Here is a 20053-nt window from a genome sequence, read left to right as displayed (position 1 = left end):
TATACCTTATTGTAATTACATCATTACAGCATACAGATTCTGTATGAACTAGAGAACCACTACATTACCATACTATGCACTAAGTATATATGTATATATACTGTACTATATATAAGTATATATATATAGTATATATATATACTTATATATATATATATATATATATATATATATATATATACTTCTCCAGAGTTCCAGCCCTCTACACTCCACCTCATTTTACAGATAAGGAAACTACATAAACAGGGTTAAGTGACTTGCCGGGGGTCTCACTCCAGATAAGTGTCTGAAGCCAAATTTGAACTCAGGAAGAGGATAAGACATAGCTGCTCTATGTGTTAGAACTGCTTAAATGCATTTGGCAGTAATCCTTTCTGTGGAAGAAGTTACCTATCTTTTACATTTATAGGATTTAAAGCTGGGTTTGGGGGAAGAAACACTGACTGGAACCATAGGATTTGAAATTATAGATTTAAAATCCTGCCTCTGATTTTAGTATCTGGATAACTGCACATTCCATTTAGCTTCCCTTGGTCTCAGCTTGCTCATTTGTAAAATGAGGGAGATGAAATAGATAAGGTCTCTTCCCATTCTAGATCTATGATCCAAATGAATAATAATTAAAAAAAAAAAAAAAAAACAACCTAGTCCAACTTTCTTATTGTATTATACAACCTAGTTCCATCCACTGAAGTATCTAGCTGCTTCCCCTCATTTTACTGGTAAGTAATCTGAGACCCAGAGAGAAGAACAATAATGATCCCATTTCTCTGTCATCTTACAATTTACAAATCATTTCCCTCCCAACAACTTTGTGAGAAGATGGGACAAGGATGATCCTCTCCCATTTACAAGAGGGGGAGTCACACTTAGAGAGGGGAAGCCACATATCCATGCATACACAGGAAATAAATAGATCACTTGTCCCTCAAACTCCGATGATTTCCTGTCACTTGGACCTCTGCAGCCTGCCTGCCCTAGCTGTGCTAGATACATATCCTGACAGTTACCCTCCATTAACTAAAGGCACTGTATCTCACCTGTTCTCTCCGTTTCACACCTCCTTTTAATCCATATCCCTAGATAGGTAATTCTAGGGATATACCTTGTGCCTTTATTTAAATACTTGACTTTTGCCTTAAATATTTGAATACTTAAATACTTGACACACCAAGACTGCCTACCTAGCTGTTTCCCCCATTCTGTCCTATTCCACCCACCTGAGCCTCAGTTATGACTCCTTTCATTTTTCCTCAGAGCCCTGGAAATTGAGAACCCTAGTTCTTTGCTATGCAGCCGCCATAGTGGTTCCGGTCAAAGTCTCTACTGCTTGAGTCTCTAAACTCTATAGGAGTTTAGGTCTTTTTCTCCTTTTCTTCCATGCTTTGCTTCAAATCCCTGAAACAAATGTTGCTAAGGCAAAAATTCTTAGCAAACTGGACCCTTTTGGCAGTCTGGTGAAACCCCTTCTCAGAATGATATTACTAAATCCATAAAATAAAATAAATAGGATTAAAAGGGAAAGGTTGTGACCATGTGAGATATAGTAATAGTTCTCAGTAATTTTGAAGCAGTAATGAATGTAAATGATATTCTGTAATATGCAACTAAGGTAATAAGATAGAAAAAAGATCTTTGACTTCTATTAGTAAGTCACAAGTACTGCAAATACTTCTATGTTACCCATATTCAAAATTGAAGGAACTGTTAAATTTTTAATTCAGTTTGAGAAAATATAGATGTAAAGTGTTTTTCCCCATCCAGAGTTCACTGACTCTGAAATCTATTTGTGGATAAAAACTTCTTATTGCTTTAAGCAAACAGATGAGTAAAAGTAACAAACAGTTACATTGGGAAACACTAGGAGTAACTTTGTGAGACTTTGGCTCACAAAGTTACTTTTAATGTTCCCTGAATTGGAATCAGAACTTGACCTGCTTTTGTTTTTTTCTTTTTTTTTTCTTTTTTTGCTGAGGCAATTGGGGGTTAAGTGACTTGCCCAGTGTCACACAGCCAGGCAGTGTTAAGTGTCTGAGCCCATATTTGAGCTCAGGTCCTCCTGACTTCAGGGCTGGTGCTCTATCCATTGAGCCATCTAGCTGCCTGCCCCAACCTGCTATTTCTTAACTATCCTATCTCTTCATCTATATCATCTTCTCCATTCCAGTGAGCTCCACGCAGCCTTTCTAGCCCTGGTTTGTTTGTTTGTTTGTTTGTTTTATTCCCAGGACTGGTGTTCCTGAGTGCCCTGCCCCCAGAATGAAAAAGAATAGATATGATTTCAATTATCTAGATATGATCACAATTATCTCCATTGGCAGCTTCTGCAATTTAATTCCAGCTTGAGTAATAAAGGCAAGTAGGTATATAAGCAAACACTGAACCTTACAGGGCATAAAGAACAGCATTCAGAATCATTTAGGAACAGCTGTCTCAAAAAGCCTTATTCTTCATACATAAGGCTACCAATGCAAACTATTATTGGAAGCTTGAGAAATTTGGGGGCGTCCCCAACTAATGAAGTGACATTGGGGAGAGAAACCACTCCCCCCAAAACTGTCTCAATGGGATAACAAAACTTGCTCATTACACACACACACACACACACACACACACACACACACACACACACACATCCTCCACCCTACTTCCCCTGCCCAAATCCACAAATTTTCCTCCAAATTCAGCTCTAATTAGTCCTTCTGCCATCAAGCAAAGGATTCAGGGGATATTCTCTTTTAAGATCTTGAATCAAAACTTGGCTCCTCCATCTTTTCCTGTATCCTCCTCCACAGTGAGTCATCCAATCACAACATGCTCAGTCAGCTGTTTAAAGTGAAAAATCGACACTGAGAGGAGTTTCCGGATCTAAGCTCTAAGCAAGCTACAGGTACTCATCTTAGTCACAACTTCCGCTTTGACACAGCTTCAAACAGGTCTCTTTGGTTGTGTTGTGTCTTTCAGTCACCTGTACTTATCTCTGCCCCCTCATTCCCCCTTTTAGTCAATTGACTTTTCTCACCTCCTCACAACCAGCACTGTGTAGGGCTAGAGGCCACGTCAGCGGTCAAGTTCAACCCCACCTGGCCCCTCATTTTGTAGAAGAAGGAACTGAAATACAGAGAGGTGAAACCGTTATATTAAAAGTCACCCAAGTGGTTAGTGATAAGGTCAGGAATTGAACTCAGATCCTCTGATTTTCAAAAACAACCCTTTTCCCACTACACATTTCTTACTATGCTAACTTGTTAGTTTCTAGGCCAGAATACTTCATTATGGGAAGATAAGGAAGGACTCTGGCTTGTATTCATTCAAAAGCCAAGATCCTTGGAGAAGCTAGATGGAACAGTGGATAGAGCACCGGCCTCGGAGTCAGGAGAACCTGAGTTCCTCAGACACTTAACACTTACTAGCTGTGGGACTCTGGGTAAGTCACTTAACCCCAATTGTCTCACCCCCATTCCCCTTAAAAAAAAAAAAAAGCCAAAATCCTGTCACATATAACTTCCTGATTCAGTAAACCACTTGACCTTTCTAGGTCTCACTCCATTTTTAATTTAAAGAGGGATGGACTTCATGTCCTTCAAGGACCCTTCTGATTCTAGATCCTATTGGCTCTTTCTCTGTGGGAAATACACAAAAAGGTTCAGTAACAAAGCTAAGTTTCGTTTATTAACATCTGGCTGGCCAATGGTTCTGATATCCAGATTTGATGCTTAAATTATGACTCCCTTCTAACACCTTTCCATCTTTATGCTCAATGTAAGTAGGAAGGGAGTTTTGGAGCCTAGAACCTAGGGGGAACATAATATAAAGAAATATTGCAGGTAGGAAAGAAAAGGGAACAACACTCACAGCTGAGCCTTGACTCCTTTCAGTGACAGTTTTCTTCCTAAGAAGCCTCCCATAGTTCTGCTGGGATAACTTTCCTTTCAGTCTTTGCTGCCATCAGTTCTTCTATGACACCTGGGTTATCCAGACTCCTCTAGTTACTGGTTTAGGTAAGAGGAAAAATCTTCTGATCCCACTGAAACATATTAGAGCTAAAAGTAAAGTTTTTCTCTGTATTCCCTGATAATGAGGCACCCTCTTATTCTTGCCAAATCCAGTCCTTTTAGATGTGCCCTTGATCACATCAACTTCTACCTTCTTGATCAAATTGCAACCTCAACCACCCTTCACCTCTCGCTAATCTTCAACCTTTTCCCTTCCACTGATTATTTACTTACTTGCCTTCAAACATGCCCAAGCCTCCTCATTCTTCAAAAGACTTCACTGGACCCTATTATCTCCTTAAACTTTTATACTCTCTTCTCCATTTCTCAGCAAAATTCCTTGAAAAACCTATCTATATTCACTCAAAGCTCAACCTTTTGCAATCTGGCTTTTGCCTCATCTTATCTACTCTCCAAAATTACCAACAATCTCTTTATTGTTGAATCTAATGTTTTTTTCTCAGTCCTCACTCTTCTTGACCTATGTCCGTCATTTGATGCAGCTGACCATCCTCTCATCCTTCATACTTTCTCTTCTTTGGGTATCCATGACACGACTCTCTAATGATTCTCCTATTTGACTAACTTCTCTTTCTCAGTCTCCTTTGCTGTTTTATCTGTGGGGATTATAATTGCTCCGTCTGGAAGTAAAACCTCTGAGGCAGAGGTCTGAGTCAATGGCACTTTATTAAATGGTCCATGGTCCTCTCTAATGAAGTGGTCCTCAGGTCTTCCTCATAATCTGAGATGTCCCTAATCCCCCATCATAAAGTTTGATATCCAAATATGCAAAAGAGGCATAATACAGAATGTCATCGAATGTTAGAGTTTGTTCTTGTGGGCCAAAAATGATGTATCAGCAGGGAGACACAAGTTAGGTGAAGCATGAAGTGTCTCCACTGACTTAGTGGTCACAAGATGGTCACCTATTTGTGTTGGACAAGAGAAAAAAGTCCAGAGATATAAAAATAAGTTGGGGAGACTTTTTAAAAAATCAAGGAATCCTCCCTGGGTTTGAACATGGAATTTGATAGCTTTGTCAGCATTCTTATGGTTGCACAAGTGCACTGGTAAGCAAATAATAAATATTATATTAATGTTATAGGTCAATTATAAAAGCCTACTACATACTACATATAAGCTTACCATCTTATTTAAATATCCCTATATTATTTAATTAATTATTATAACTTTTTGAAATTTGAATCATAAAATAAGTAAAATATTAAACTGATTAATACTGATTGGAATAGAGTGGGGTCCAAATGAATAATTTGGACTCTCATCTTATGCTCCTTAATTTTGAGTCATCCTGAATGCTATGTACTAGGTCCTTTTCTGTTCTCTCTCTACATTTGTGTTTGGAGACCTCATCAGCAACCATAGATTTAATAATCATCTCTATGAACATGATTCCCAGATCTATATACCTGGCTCCAGTCTGTCTGCTGAACATCAGCTATATACCATGAATTGCCTATTGGAATTTTCAAGCTGGATGTCCCAGAGACATAAAAAGTCTCTCATCAAAATCACATGTCTAAAACAGAACTCATTATCATCTCACCTCATCTCCTCTTCTATCACCTACTTCTTTTCCAAACTTGCTAATTTTTGTTGGAGGCACACCATTCCTCCAGACTTCTTGGTTTATAAACTTAGCTTTCTTCCTAATTCTTCATATTACACATCCTATCAATTACCAAATCTTAGACAAATCTTCTACCTTTACAGCATCTCTCACATTCAGTCTCTGCTTTCTGCTCATACAGCTACCATTTTAATTGAGTTCCTCATCTCTCCCCCAAGACATCATCCTTATGATATCATTAATCCGCTTCAAGAATGAAGAACAAACAACAGTATTATAATAGATTCCTGATTATTCTCTATCTCCATCGTTCCCAGTGCTACCAAAGGGATTTTCTTTTTTTTATTAAAGCTTTTTTATTTTCCCGATTGCTTCCAAGTACTAATGATCTCTGTTGCTAAACTATTTTGCATTTATTTATATTTATCTTCTTTATATTATTCTGTATATATTTATGGATGCAGTTGAATCCCCCGTGAGAATGTAAGCTCCTTGAGAGCAGGGATTGTTTCATTTTTTGCATTTGTATTTGGGCAGCTAGGTGGTGTAACAGAGAGAGTACTGGATCTAGAGTCAGAAAGACCTGAGTTTAAACGTGACCTCAGATACTGACTAGCTGTGTAATCCTAGCAAATCACTTAACCCTGTTTGCCTCCAATTTCCCATCTATAAAATGAGTTGGAGAAAGAAATCACAAACTATTCTGGTATCTTTGCCAAGAAAATTCCCAATAGGATCACAAAGAGTCTCAAATGACTGAACAACAGTCAACATTCATATCCCAAATAGGCTTGTATACAAAAGGTGCAATATAAAATCATACTGAATGATTCATTGATACGTAAGAAGAAAAGCAATATCAAGGTGGAGGGAAAAAAGATAAGATTATGGTAATGGTAAGATTTTACATTTCTAGAGCACTTTAAGATCTGTGAGCTCCTTCCTTATAGCATGAGAAACAGCATGTTGTATATGTGGGTTCAGGGAGGAGTAGCACCTCTGGTAGAAGGGTTTGCCAAGCTCTTTCCAGGACTGCTTATCCATCTGTAGCATCTATTTATCTCTCAACTCTCATCTGTGGCTTCAAGAAGCTGTAGCATGCCCAACAACTATATCTTGGTAGACTGGACCAACAATCTAAACCAACCCCACTGATGAGTTAGGGAAATGTATGCCTCACACATGTGAAGACTTTCCTCCAACAGAATGGGCAGATGTAGACAATTTGTTCCAAAGGCCAAGAAGATGTCTAAAGCAAAGTCAGACATCAAAGGTGGCAAGATTATCCACTGTATAGGTCATAGCCAATCAGCCTGACCTTTTTCCAATCGTTGGTCTTCGATGACACAGGAAGAGAGAATGAGGCTGATAACATCCATCATCACCCTGAAGATATCACTTCCTACTTTTCTGAGAAAATCTAAACCATCTGCTGTGAACTTTCTTGTCTTCCCTACTCTATATTTTGAAACTCTTCCACTTTTTCATCCACCTTTCATTAGTCCCTTCTCTAACCTCTTGCCAAGGCTACCTCCTCAACTTGTGCCCTTAATTTAGAATCTTTTCTTCCCTCCTCTAAAAGTTTGCCCCAGCTAACACCCTCTTTTCCCTAATATTCAGATTTTTTAATCCCCTAGCTTCTTCCTTATTGACAATCATAAACATATCCACAACTCCCCCTTTCTTTCTGTTAAAAAAAATTATCGATACTATTTTTAAACATTGTTCTCCCTCCCTAATGACTTCCTACCCCAAAAAAGATCCATCATTAATTTTTTTAAAAGCAGTTAAGTCAAACAATGCAAAATGCTGGCCATATCTGACAATGTTTGCCTCATTCAGTACCTACAATCTATCATTTCTTCCCTAAGAAGTGGGAGACATGCTTCATCATTAGTCTTCTGAAGTTGCAGTTAATGCATTAAAAAGAATCCTGAAATCTTTCAACATTATTTCTCTTTACATTATTATAGTAATCATAAATTATTCTTCTGGCCTGCTTATCTAAATTTGTATAAGTTCCTATGAATCTTACAAAGTTTCCCTGAGTTCTCCATATTCATTGTTTCTTACAGTGCAATAAAATTTCATTGTATTAATATATAAAAACTAAACAGTCCCTAGTCTTTTTTCTTCCTTTTTTTCTTGCTTATACACAATCATGCATATATGTATATATGTGTGTAAAATACACATATGTATATATATACATATGTATAATATGTGTGCATTTATACATATACATACACACACACACACCTATAGCTGGGTGACATCAAAGTGAAATGAGCACTCCACTTGGAATCAGGAAGACAAAGCCAGAATTCAAATTTAATCTCAGTCATTTATTAGCTATATGATCTAGACAAGCCACTTAACCTCTATCTGCCTTTGTTACTTTAATTGTGAAAGTAGGATAATAAGAGCACTTACCTCTCAGAGTTGTTGGAACAAATGAGAAATATTTGTAATGTACTTTGCAAGCCCTAAAGCACTATGTAAATGTTAGCTATTGTTATTATTAGATTAGTAGTAGTAATATTTCTGGGTCAAAGATTTTGAAGAATTAAGCTACCCTTTTAATACAATTCCAAATTGTTTCCAAAATGGTCATGTCAATTCACAAGTCTACCAAGAGTACATTAGTGCTTCTGTCATTTACTGTTCCTCCAATATTTTCTATTTTCATCTTTGTCATTTTTTTCCAATCTGAGAGGTGTAAGGTAAAAGATACTTTAATTTACATTTCTCTCATTTTAGCCACCTTTCTTAAAAACCTTTCACTTGACTTTGTCATCCCTTCAAGCAATCACCCTGGTTCTTTACTACCTTTCACATATTCCTAGAAAAAGCCATCTATGCTTATTGTCTCCATTTTCTCACCTTTCCACTCTCTTGCCATCTAACTTCTCACCTTGCCATTCAGTTGAAACTGTTCTCTGCAAGTGAACCAACGATTTCTTAATTTTTTGGTCCAATAGTCTTTTCTTAATCCTCAAGCTCCTTGACCTCTTTGAAGCTTTTAACACTGCTGATTACTCCTACCTTCCAGACACTCCCTTGATGTCCATGACAGTGTTCTCTCACAGTTCTCTAGCTATACAATCTTCCAATCTTTCCCAGTCTCCTTCACTAAATCATTATCTATCTCTTAGGTATCTCCCAAAAGCTTTGGCTTTCCTCTCAGTGATCTCATTTTCTCCAATGGATTCAAATATCACTTTTATGTAGATGATACCTCAAACTACATACCTAGTCCTCATCTGTCCCCTGCTCTGGTCTAATTTGTTCACGTACTTTGAAAAACTGCTTTCTTTGGGATTTTTTTTTAAATGACAGTCATTTCCAATATATTTCCCTCATCACTCTTTTAACAAAGAAAATTAATTAAGCAAAAATCAACTGACAAAACAAATGTCTGATGAAATATGCAACATTCTACATCTACAGTGCCCTATTTCCTTATCAGAAACAAAGGATAAATGTTACATTTTCTGTTCTTCAAAATTATTGCTTGTGATGAATTTGAATTCAGACATACTATAGTGTTTTCATTTATATTTTGTGGACTTTAGAATATATTGTTCCCTTAGTTCTTATTTCCTTGTCCTATATCACTTCATTCAAGTCTTCCAAACTCCTAAGTTTCCTCTGAATTTCTCATATTCTCCTACTTTCTCAGTTGATGCATACCCATCTTGCTTTCAGGCTTTTGCTATTATTAAAAAATGTCACTGTGAGTATTTTTGCATATATGATACTTTTCTTTGGGTCTTTCACTTACTTGGAGTCCATTCATTCAAAGTGATGTTCCTAAAGTTTGAATCTGACCATGTCAGCTCCCAACTTAATAAATTCCATTGTCTCTTGGGCAGACCCTAGATGTCAGAATAGAGGCAGGAACTGGCCTGAGCTCTCCCAAATTCTATTCCAAACAATTTAAAAATTAACCTCAAACTGAATTCCGGTGTGGCAGAGCCAACAAAAGGTCAGGGTGAAATAACTTTCCAGACCAAAACAACTTAGGAAGTTTGCAGGAAAGCTCTGTCTTACCAGAGTAGTTATTGGCTTGAAGCACAGTGCAGCATGGGCTGCCAGCAGCAGGCCTTGACAGCAGTGGTGGCAGCAGAAAGGAATTGTGAAGGACGCTTTTTTTAGAAGTGGTTTCAAGACCCAGGTCTTGGGGTCTCAGATCCAGAGTGGAAAAAAGCACTAGTGCTTGTGGTTGAAGGGGAACAGAAATCCTGCTCAAAGTTCCAGGGTGGAGAAGAGTGCTTGTGATCACTCTTAAGGGAGTAGGGACCTGGTCTCAGTTCCAAAGCAGAAAGCAGAAAAGCTCTTGTGGCTGCTAGAGACCAGGAGCACTGGTTACAATTATAAGACCAAGAGGTGTGACAGTACCACTCTGAGTCACAGCACCCATACTCCTCCCACTTGTTCTCTGTTGCAGCCATGGACTCAAATATTCAGAGACCTTGCAACATGGCAGACACTGACAGCAAAGAAACTAAACTTGACAAATGAAGTATGGAAAATGTTGAAGAAATAAAAGCAGGAAAAAATAGTGGAGCTACAAAGAGCAAGCTCATCAGTTGAATGCTATGATGTAGAATCCTCAAAGTTTTGAATTTCTTCAAGAAAGGTTTAATGAGAGCATCAACTGGATACATTGAAAGCTTGCCAAAAGTAGTTAAAGAGATGTGTGAATAGCCTCAAAAACCTTCAAATAAAATGTGACAAAAGCTAAGCTCCATGAGGAAGTTCATGTTCTTAAAAGAAAGTGTGCTGTTCTTTACCAGCAGGTTTTTGATAAGAGAAATAAAATCATTAATTCTGCAGAGGAAGAATTTGAATGAAAAACCAGATGATAATGAAGAGATTTCAGAAATGAAAGAGAAAGCTGAGTTTGAAGAGGAGAAAAAAAGATGAAGAAAAAGAAGACCCTGATAGAATTACTGAATTTTGGCTGACTTTTTAAAAATGTTGACTTGCTCATGTTCAGGAACATGATGAATCTATTCTGAAGGACTTGAAAGATATTAAAGTGAAGTTTTCAGATGCTAGTTAACCCATGATTTTACATTAGAATTTTACCTTGAACCCAATGAATATTTCATAAATGAGATATTGATGGAAACATATAATACACAGTCAAAGCCAGATGATTCTTGTTCCTTTTTCTTTGATTAATCAGAAATTATAAGTTGAACAGGGTGTCAAATAGATTGGAAAAAAGGAGAAAATAACACTTTAAAAACTATTAAGAAGGAACAGAAACACAAGCAATGTGGGACCATTCGAACTATGATGAAAACAGATTCCAATGATTCTTTCTTCAATTTCTTTTCTCTTCTAAAGTTCCTGAAAGGGGAGATCTGGATGATGATGTGGAAGCTATTTTTTCAGCAGACTTTGAAATTAGTCACTTTTTTACATGAGAATATGGTCCCAAGATCAGTATTATATTTCACAGGAGAAGCTATTGGAGATAATGGTGATAATTATGATGAAGAAAGTGAAAAGGCTGATGATGAGGAAGAGGAAGATATTGAAGAAAATTATTCAAAATATGATTCAATGGATGTCCATCAATTGGAGAATGGTTGGGTAAATTATGGTATATGAAGGTTATGGAATATTATTGCTCTGTAAGAAATGAGCAGCAGGAGGAATACAGAGAGGTTTGGAGAGACTTACATGAACTGATGCTGAGTGAAATGAATAGAACCAGAAGATCGCTGTACACTTCAATGCTGTATGAAGAGGTATTCTGATGGAAGTGGATATCTTCAACATAAAAAAGATCCAACTCACTTCCAGTTGATCAATGATGGACAGAAATAACTACACCCAGAGAAGGAACACTGGGAAGTGAATGTAAATTGTTAGCACTACTGTCTCTCTACCCAGGTTACTTATACCTTCGGAATCTAATACTTAATGTGCAACAAGAAAATGGTATTTACACACATATATTGTATCTAGGTTATATTGTAACACATGTAAAATGTATGGGATTGCCTGTCATCGGGGGGAGGGAGTAGAGGGAGGGAGGGGATAATGTGGAAAAATGAATACAAGGGATAATGTTATAAAAAAAATTACTCATGCATATATACTGTCAAAAAATTATAAATAAAATTAAAAAAAATTATTTGTGCATATGTTTTGAAAATAAAAAGCTTTATTCAAAAATAAAAAAAAATAAAAAGAAACTTAGTCATTCTATTAATGTTATTGTTTACCACTGGTATGTGAATGATATTTTCAGAAGTTAGTGTTGTCTTCTACTTGTGTAACACTATCCATTCAAACTAAAAGAATATTTCCTTATTTTAGTAGTATAATGATATACCTTCATTAAAAATAATCACTTCTACCAAAATTTCTTAAATTGTGGGCTGCAACCCCATATGAGACCCTATAACTGAATGTGGGAGTCATAGAAAATTTGGCAACAGTAAAAAGTTTCTGAATGCAACAACCAAAAATTAATTCAAAATCAAATACATAATGAATTCAAGGTGTTTCCAACAGCTCTTGACCATTTTGTATCATACAACTTCACTGCAGCCTTGGTTCTGAACATACAACATGCACACTTTATACTGTGTATGTACAAATATTGCCAGAAATATCTCAGCTCAGATTCAAGACCAAGTCATGTAAAAAATTCTCAGGCAAAAAGGAATCATGAATGGAAAAAAGTTTAAGAAGCTCTGACTTATATCACCTGATAGAAGCCCATTGAACGTTCTTTTGTTACAATTTTAAAATAAATTACTAAATAGAATGTTAGTCCTCACAGGATAAGGATAATGTCTTAATTCAACACATTTGGAGATTAACCTTGATAGGTGTAGCTAATGGACAGTATTTGGGAGAAGGGACCAGACTTTAAAAAGTAATCCTGCATTTATCAATATTCAAATGTGAATGAAAAATTTTAAATCATAATAACCTTTAAAGGTCATTATTGTTAAAGCAAAATTTATTGTGGTCTTGAATTGAAGCTAGGAATAGAATTCTATTCCAATTTTCATTGCTTAATATATTATTTATTTATTCATACCTTTAATCTATCCATATATTTAAATGGGTAGTATTGTTTATTTGCCTATCCCACTAGAGTGTTGTAGAGTGATATATAAAAATTATAATTGGTCATTAAAGATCAGAAATTTAAAATATAAAAGAGGAATGATACCACTAGCAACTATGAGAGAAAAAGATCTCTTCCTGGATAAAGACCAGAGCACAAGCCAAGAGAACAATGACCTCTCCTCTCCTTAAATCATGCAATCTGGGAAGCACTGAAAACTTACAGATCCCCTACCACCGAACTAGCTCAGCAGCACAAAAAAAGGAAGCTTGTGACCATGCCCCTTCTATTCCAGAAGGAGAACCCAACTTTAACATAAAGTTAAAAGGAAAGAAATAGTCTAGGAAAATGAGCAAACAACAAAAAAAGAACCTGATCATAATTAATTATTATGACAACAAGGAAGATCAAAATACAAATTCAAAAGGCTACTATGTCTTTGCAAAGCCTGTAGGAAAAGTCTAAATTGTACATGAACTCAATAAAAATTCCTAGAAGAACTCAAAAAGGATTTTCAAACTCAAATAAAAGAGGTAAAGGAAAGATAGAGAAAGAAATGAGAGTGATGCAAGAAAATTATGAAAAAAGAATCAACAGCTTGGTAAAGAAAAAAAAAAGCACACAAGAAAATACTGAAGAAATTAATATCTTAAAAATTAAGAATTGGCCAAATGGTATGAGATACAAAAATTCACTGAAGAGAAGAATTCCTTAAACAGTAGAATTGGACAAATGGAAAAAAGAGATACAAAATCTCACTTAGGAAAATAATTCCATAAAACAAAGAATTGGGTAAGTAGAAACTAATGTCTTCATGAAACATTAAAAAACAATATAACAAAGTCAAAAATGGAAAAAAAATATGAAATATCTCATTGGAAAAACAACTGATCAAGAAAATAGATCAAGGAAAGGTAATTTAAGAATTGTTGGACTACCTGAAAGTCATGATTTTTAAAAAGAGCCTCGATATCATATTTCAAGAAATTATCAAGGAAAACTCCCCTGATAGCCTAGAACTGGAGAGTAAAACACAAATTGAAAGAATTAACTGATTATCTCCTGAAAGAGATTCCAAAATTAAAACTTGCAGAAATATTATCTCTTAGGTCATGGAGAAACCAAAAAGAAAGGATTACACAAGATTTAGCAGCTTCCACCCTAAAAGAAATATCTTGGAATATGATATGCCAGAAGGTAAAGGACCTAAGATTATACCAAAGAATAACCTACCTAGCAAAATTGAACATAATTCTTCAGGAATAAAAACAAAACAAAACACACACACACAAAAAAAAAAAAAAAACCCAGAATCAAATATAAAATTTTACTTTCAAATGAAAAACTCAAGGAAAGCATAAAAAGTTAAATAGGAAAGAGAAATCATGGGCACTCAATAAGGCTAAACTGTTTACATTCCTATATTGAAAGATAATACTTATAACTCCTAAAAATTTTATCATTAGTAGAGTAGTTAGATTATATTAGTAATTATATTAGTTATGATTACATATATATATATATGTATATGCATGTATGTATACACACACATAAATATGTAACTGGGGCCATGGGTATGAGTTGACTATGGTGGAATGATTTCCCAAAAAATAAAATTAAATTAAGGAGTGAGGAGGAATGTACTGGGAGCAGGGGGAACACATAAAAAATGAAGAAAATTATCTTACATAAAAGAAACATGAAAGGAAGAGCTTTTATACTGGAGAGGAAAATGAGGAGTTGGCAGAAAATGTCTGAACCCTACTCTTATCAAAATTAGTTCAAAAAAGGAATAGTGTGCATACTTAGATGGGTATAGAAATCTATTTTATCCTACAAAAAAGTAGGAAGGGAAGGGGAGAAAAGTAAGGAGAGGAATGATAAATGGAAGGGTAGATTAAGAAAGGCAGCAGTTGGAAACAAAACAGATTTTTTGAAAATGGACAGTGTAAAAAGAGAGGAGCATAAACAGTGGAAAAATAGAATGAAGGAAAATATACAGTTAGCCATCTTAACTGTGGATGTGAATGGGATAAACTCACCTATAAAGCAGAAGTGAATAGTTAAAAACCCAAATCCAATAATATGTTGTTTACAAGAAACACTTAAAACAGAGAAATACACACAAAGTAAAAGTAAGGGGCTGGAATATAATCCATTATCCTTCAGCTGAGGGTAAAAAAAAAAAAAAAAAAAGCAGGAGTAGATTTGAAATGATGTATGAAATCATGATTTCATACAAAGAAAAAGCAAAAAAGAGATTTAATTATAAGAGATAAATCGGAAATTACATTTTGCTAAAAGATACCATACACAATGAAATAATATCAATATTAAACATAAATGCACCAAATGGAATAGCACCTAAATTCTTAAAGAAAAGTTAAATGAATTATTGGAGGAAATATACACAATTATATTAGTAGGCAACTTCAACATTCACCTCTCAGAACTAACAAGAAAAAAGTCAAAGAGATGAATAGAATTATTTAAAAGATATGATATAAGAAAATTGAATGGAAATAAAATGGTATTGGGAAATAAAAACCTCACAATCAAAAGCAAAAAAGCAGAAATATCAAGTGGTCATTTTTCAGATCATAACACAATAAAAATTTTATTCAATAAAGGTCTACAGGAACATAGTTTAAAAATTATTTGTTAACTTAATAATCTAATCCTAAACAATGAGTGAGTCAAAAAATAAATCATGGAAACAATCAACAAATTTCATCAAAGAGAATGACAACAATGAGACAACATACCAAAATCTATGGGATGCCACCAAAGCAGTAGTAGTTAGGAGAAATTTCATATCTCTAAACACTTACGTCAACAAAATAAGAAAAAACAGATCAGTGATTGGGCATGAAAATAACTTAAAAAAGGACAAATTAAACACTAAATTGGAAATTCTAAAAATCAAAGAAGGGATTAATAAAAATTAAAGTAAGAAAACCATTGAACTAATAAAGAAAACTAAGAGTTGGTTTTATGGAAAAATAATAAAATAGACAAACCACTGGTTATTTTGATTCTTTTTTAAAAGAAGAAAACCAAATAACAACTATCAAAAATGAAAAGGGAAAAAATGACAATTTAAGTGAAACAGATGAATATTTACAAACATATAAATTGTCCAGAGTTAGAGAAATAGAGAAAAGAAAATGGAATATTTAAATATGCTATCTTGGGAAAGAAATAGAATAAGCCATCAATGAGTTCCTTAAGGAAAAATCCTGAGGTCTAGATGGATTCACAAGTTAATTCTATCAAAAGATAGATATTTAAAGAACAATTAATTCCAATAATATAAAAGTTATTTTGAAAAATGGGCTAAGAAGGAAGGATTCCTGCCAAATTCCTTTTATGACAAAGATAAAGAAACAGAAAAAAAACTGTGGACCAATTCCCCTAATTAGTATTGGCGCAAATTTTTTTAAATAAAATACTAACAAGGAGATTACATCAATATGTCACAAAGATCACATACAGAAAGTATATAGACCAACATTTCACACTATGTAGCAAAATAAAATCAAATTAAGTACATGATTTAGAGATAAAATTACGAATTTTGCAATTTAGAGGAGCATGAAAAATTTTACTAGTTAGATCTATGGATAAGGGAAGAATTTGTGACCAAACAAGAAACAGAGAGAATTATGCGATGTAAAATGGATAATTTTGATTACATTAAATTTAAAAGTTTAATCAACAAAACCAATATAGCTAAGATTAGAAGGAAAAAGGAAATTAAGAGAAGGTGGATTTTACAGAAAGTTTCTCTGATAAAAGCCTTGTTTCTTAAAATACATAGAGAACTGAGTCATAATTATAAGAATACAGGGCACTTCCAAATTGGTTACTGGTCAAAGGACATAAACAGACAATTTCCAGATGAAGAAATCAAAGCTATAGTCACACATAAAAATTCTCTAAATCACTATTGATTAAAGAAATGCAAATTAAAATAACTCTGAGATACCACCTTACACCTAATAGATTGATTAATGTGACAGAAGAAAAAAGAAAAAAAGATAAATGTTGGAGAAGATAAGAGAAAATTGGGACAACAATTATTGGTCGAGTTGTGAATCTGACCATCCTAGAAAACAACTTGGAACTATGTCCAAAGGACTATCAAATTGTGAATACCCTTTGACCTAGCAATACTACTACTAGGTTTTTATCCCAAAGAAATTAAACACCATATATGCAAAAATGTTTGGTTTTTTGTTTGTTTTGCTGAGGCAATTGGGGTTAAGTGACTTGCCCAGGATCACACAGCTAGGAAATATTAAGTGTCTGAGATCAGATTTGAACTCAGGTCCTCCTGACTTCAGGGTCGGTGCTCTATCCACTGTATCATCTAGCTGCCCCCCAAAAATATCTGCAACAGCTCTTTTTGTAGGGCAAAGAATTGGAAAATGAGGGCATGCCAATCAATTTTGGAATGGCTGAACAAGTTGTAGTATATAATTATTATGGAATACTACTGCACTATAAGAAATGATGAGCAGGATGCAATTAGAAAAACCTAGAAAGACTTACATGAACTGATGCAAGAAAAGAACGAGAAGACCATCATATATAGTAACAACAATATAGAATGATCAACTATGAATGATTGAGCTATTCTCAGCAACACAGTGATCTAAGAAAATTCTAAATGACAGATGATGAAAAATGCTATCCATCTCCAGAAAAGACTTGATGGAGTCTGAATGCAGATTGAAACATAATTGGGGTTTGGTTTTTTGAAGGGTTTTTTCTTTGTTTTCTTTTGCCACATGGCTAATATGGAAATATATTTTGCATGTCATCACTTATATAATCTATACTAATTTGCTTGTCTTTTTAAGGGGATGGGAAGGAGGGGAGAATTTAGAATTAAAATTTTAGAACTCAAAAAAATTTTAAGTGAACTTTTTTTTTCAATTTGACATGTAATTGAGAAAAATAAAATACAAATTCCAGTGGCTCCATAACATCTCCAGGATCAAAAATAAACTTCTCTAAGCTTTTCATAACCTTTACACACACATACACACACACACACACACACACACACACACACACACACACACACACACACACTTTTAAAGTATTCTTACAATTTGAACTGCCCCCACTTGCACATCTCATCATAACAACACTGGCATCTTTGCTGTTCCACAAATAAAATAATACTGCTTCTTTCAGTTCCATTATTTTTCTCTAGTTGTCTCTCATGCCTGGAATATTCTTTTTTCATTTGCCTTCTGGCTTCCCTGGTTTCTTTCAAATCCCACCTAAAATCCCAATTTCTACAGGACACCCGTTCTAAGCCCACTCATTTCTCATGCATGTTATTTGTACAACATTCACTATTAGTTCTTTGTGCTTTCTATTTATATTGTTATAGTCATTTTAAAAATTGTTTTCCTGGTTCTACTTACTTGTTCTCATCAGTTTACATAGCTTCCTATGCTTTCTGAATTATTTTTATTAATTGCTTTTTAAAAAATACTCATTTTTAAATTTTCAATTAACAAGCATTTTTTCTCTCTCTATTACCTCCTGTCCCCCCCCAAAAAAAGCCTCATTTAACAAATATTTATCATTAAACATAGCAAATTCTCATTATTGGTCACATTTTAAAATGTGTGTTTCATTCTGTCTCTTGAATCCCTCAAGAGTTCAGGAGGTAGGTAACATATTTCATCATCGTCCTCTAGATTTGTGGTTGGTTATGGCATTGATAAACTTCATGCTGTTTTCCAGTGTTCTGGAAGAAGGGTAGATCTTACATTCTCTGTTCCTTAAAATTATTCTCTGCAATTAATTACACCAATTCACAATTCTGTAACATATGTTCCTATTTTTCCACAATCCCTCCAAAATTAATGTCTCTTTTAAAAAATAATCTTTGGCAATTGCATGAATGGACAATGAAACCTCAGGTGTTTCCTTTACTATTTCTCTTATTTTTAGTGTTATTTAAGAAATTTTTTTATGGTGGCTGATTATTTGCTTTCATAGGATCATTGATTTTTATGTCTAAAAAGGCTTAGATGTTGTTGAGTCCAACCTTTTCATTTCACAAATGAGAAAACTGAAGCTTACAGAGATTGTAATTGCACAAAATTACACAAACAGTTTCTAAGCAGGGATTCAAACTTCTGACACTCTAATCTAGCTCAGCATTTACCAAACAAGAGTATGTTTGATCTTAGCATGTCAGAAGACCAGGGGTTCGAATTTAGCTCAACCTATTTCCTGTTTGTGCTTAGTCAAGTCACTTCCCCCCATTATTGTCCTTTATAAAATGAGAAAATAGGCTTTGATGTCTAAGACCCTGTCAGTTTTAAATTCTATACTCCTAAAATCCTATTTCACATATACACACACTGTAAAAATTGAATTTAAACAACTAACAAGCATTACCACCTGTGTGCAGAGCTGTGCACGGTGGAGACAAAAGGAAAAATTTCCCCCACTCTCAGAGCGTTTGTGGTCTTGGGGGAGAAGAGACACTCAAGAGAAAAATGAAAGAACTTAACAAATTACTTACCTATGAATAGAGACCCAGTATCACAAAAACTGGATATTCTGACTTTTGAGTAAACATATTACACAACTGATTCTTGAATAAACTGGAAGAAAAGGAGGAGAAGGGAGGTTCCAGGCAAAATGCTACAAGGTAGGAACTTATTATTATCCCTATTTTACAATTGAGGAAATGGGTAAAGTGACTTCTTCAGAATCACACAGCTACTAAGTATCTAAGGCCAGATTTGAACTCATCTTCCTGTGAGCCCTCCAATAATTGTATCACCTGCCTCTGACACGAACAAAGAACCAGTGTAACCCAGCTTTCTTTTTGACCCAGAAGCTTTATGACTTTGGTCTTCAGGGAGTTCTGTCTCTTCCTAATTCCTCCAGCATGAGACTATAAACTCGGTGCAGGCAGAAACACTATCAGAGTACAACTCCCAGCTCAGTGTGATGTGCCCTGTGAATACTAACTGATTGATATAACAGTAGAGTGCTCCATGAAGTAAAGGAATGCTCACTGTGGGAACAATAATAATAATTGGAGTCCCTGTTTCTAAAGTACTTTGACATTTACCAAGCACTTTCTTTACAATAATACTTTCAATAATTCTTTACAATGATTAATAATATTTACAACAATAAGTAGGAATTACAAATCTAATTATTCCTATTTTACAATTAAGGAAACTGAGACCCAGACACTTTGGAGATTTGCTTATGTCCCAGAGTAAATAAATGTGGGAGTTGAATTCAGACCCAGGTCCCTTGATTCCAGGATTCACAAGGGAAGCAGAGAGGTGAAGTCAAGGTAAATCTGGAGAAGAC

The 20053-nt window shown here is 34.9% G+C and overlaps 1 pseudogene; it reads left to right on the top strand.

The window, feature by feature from the left end:
- The first annotated feature begins 9672 nt into the window (after positions 1 to 9672).
- Positions 9673 to 19702, top strand: LOC141551085 (nucleosome assembly protein 1-like 1; annotated as a pseudogene).
- Positions 19703 to 20053: the final 351 nt, after the last annotated feature.

The sequence above is a fragment of the Sminthopsis crassicaudata genome, chromosome 1, assembly GCF_048593235.1.
Source record: "Sminthopsis crassicaudata isolate SCR6 chromosome 1, ASM4859323v1, whole genome shotgun sequence".
NCBI lineage: Eukaryota > Metazoa > Chordata > Mammalia > Dasyuromorphia > Dasyuridae > Sminthopsis > Sminthopsis crassicaudata.
Note: the sequence above shows the minus strand (reverse complement) of the source record. Positions and strands in the feature narration are given on the sequence as shown.